Source organism: Sciurus carolinensis, unplaced genomic scaffold, assembly GCF_902686445.1.
Source record: "Sciurus carolinensis unplaced genomic scaffold, mSciCar1.2, whole genome shotgun sequence".
NCBI lineage: Eukaryota > Metazoa > Chordata > Mammalia > Rodentia > Sciuridae > Sciurus > Sciurus carolinensis.
The window spans coordinates 300,039-302,392 of record NW_025920208.1 but is presented as its reverse complement, the minus strand read 5'-3'; positions in this window follow the sequence as shown (position 1 = coordinate 302,392).

Genomic DNA, 2,354 nt, shown 5'->3' with positions numbered 1-2,354 from the left:
TTCTTAGCTAAAACTTATCTTTCATCTATTTGATGAATGATCACTATAAACAGATAACAGGTTATATCACACTCATCAAATATTTGTTGACACCAAGGTAAGACTGATATAATGTAATGTATGTAATATTTCATTGAAAACTGATTTAAAAAAAAAGAAATCATTGAAACGAGAATAGAAATTATCTATCCTGAAGATTAATCTTTGAATAATTGAAAAAACTGTGTATTCTAAGACTATGAATGAAAAATTCCATATAGATGTGTAACGTAGATTTGTATTTCAAGACCACTGTTTATGTATTGATTCTTTTACATGATATTTCCATTTTGGAAATTGGCTATTAAATTATCTTAATGTATTGCAGCCTGGTATCATGAAATGAATATATATTTTCTTCCTATTTTCTTTCCACTGTTTATTAAGTTTATGTATGACAAATATTATTAGAAATTTGTTGATATAATTTCTTAATCTATATTTAAAATGAAAATATTTAACATTTATGCCTTTTTTCATTATTCAGATCTTATGTATGTCAGTAAAGGAAAGGAATCAAAATCATTGTTGCATCAAAACTTGTATTAAGTTCTCAGTTAGCAAAATAGCCACAGAAGTAAACAGTTTAGTTTCCAACAGGTTCACATAACAGTACATGAAATTTTTAGTACTCTCATGACCTTTACAATTCAGGTTCCTCTTGTATTTTCATGTTAAAAAGACTATGTAAAGGCCATGGCCATGGAGGAAAACAAAAAGAAGTGAAAAAACACACATATTAAACACTATTAGTTGTATGGATATACTTGACATTTTTCAGTAATGAGGTGTTGACAATTAACATTTTTCGGTAATGAGTTGTTGACATGCATGCCTTCTTTACACACACTTAAAAAATAAAAATGAAAAATATACCAAACCAGATTATTTAGGTGGGATCTTAAATAATTTTTAGAGCAAATGTCTTGAGGAATGATTGCCAATATGGGGCTCTGATATCTACTTAAAAAAAGAAGGCATGAATACCTCACACTCTAGGAGACATCTGCCACTAGTAATTTGAGTACCTCTTCCTAAATGAAACATTCTTTATCTTGAAACTAATCATCTTCCTAGATGAAACATTCTTTATCTTGAAACTAATGGCTACATTTTATTTTAGTTAAAATCATTAGACTCTAAGGCAACACTGAATACATATTTACTGGGAATATATAGGCACCATATCAGCAAAATTTATAGGCCCTGGATTTATTCACAGTCATACAAATAACTTCCTTCACTAGATAAGAAGTTGAAATTTCTTTGGATTTATCCAGAAGTCTAGAATATTTTTTATATAATATTTTGTTGCTACATATTGACCATTTTCAGTAGCTTGATCTTTCTTGAGCACTCCTTCTAAGGCAGATCTAGTGGTGACAGTTTCTTTCAGCTTTTCTTTGTCTAAGAAAGTTTTATGTCTTTTTTTAAAAATTTTTCTAAGGAGAGCATAGTTGGAGATAGTATTGTTGGTTGGAATATTTTGTTATTTTTGTCCTACAATTTTCTGAATATCTCATCGTACTCTCTCCTGGTTTGTAAGGCCTCTACTTGAAAGATAAGATTGTCCTATAGATGTTCCATTGTATGTAATAAGTCACCTTTATTTGTCAACTTTTAGAACTCTGCTATAATTTTTAAATGTGTCTTGGTGTGATTCTTTTTGGAATTTTCTTACATAACTTCACTTGAGCTTTCTAATGATGAATTTCCATTTTCCCTTGAACTGAAGTATTCTGGCCTTGTTTCTTTGAATATGTTTTCTATCCCTTTCTCTCCTCTCTCCTGGTGATCAATATTGTATTTATTCTTCCATTTGATGACTTTTTTTAAAGTCCTTAAAATATCTTCATTCTCACTGAAATTTCTTTCTAGTGGAAGTACTTGGGAATTAAATAGACCAAATTATGTGCATGTATGAATATGTAACAATGAAGCCCACTATTATGTGTAAATAGAATGCACTAATTAAAAATACTTAAAATGCATCTATAAAGATTCTTTTGCCTTAGATTTAATATTTTCAGTTACCTGTCTTTATGTTCACTAATTGCTCCTTTTGCTTGACCTACTTATGTAACTTCTTTGTTGACTTTTTTAGTTGAGTCATTTCATTTTTCAGTTCTATGAATTGTTTCATACTCTAAATAGCTTTTCTCTTTGTTAAAAGTCTCATTTAGGGGCTGGGGAGATAGCTCATAAGCACAAGGCCCTGGGTTCAAACCCCAGAACCCCAAAAAAAAAAGTCTCATTTAATTCTTGCATTACTCTTAACTTGATGAGCATTTTTTGACTGTTCATTTGAATTTGGT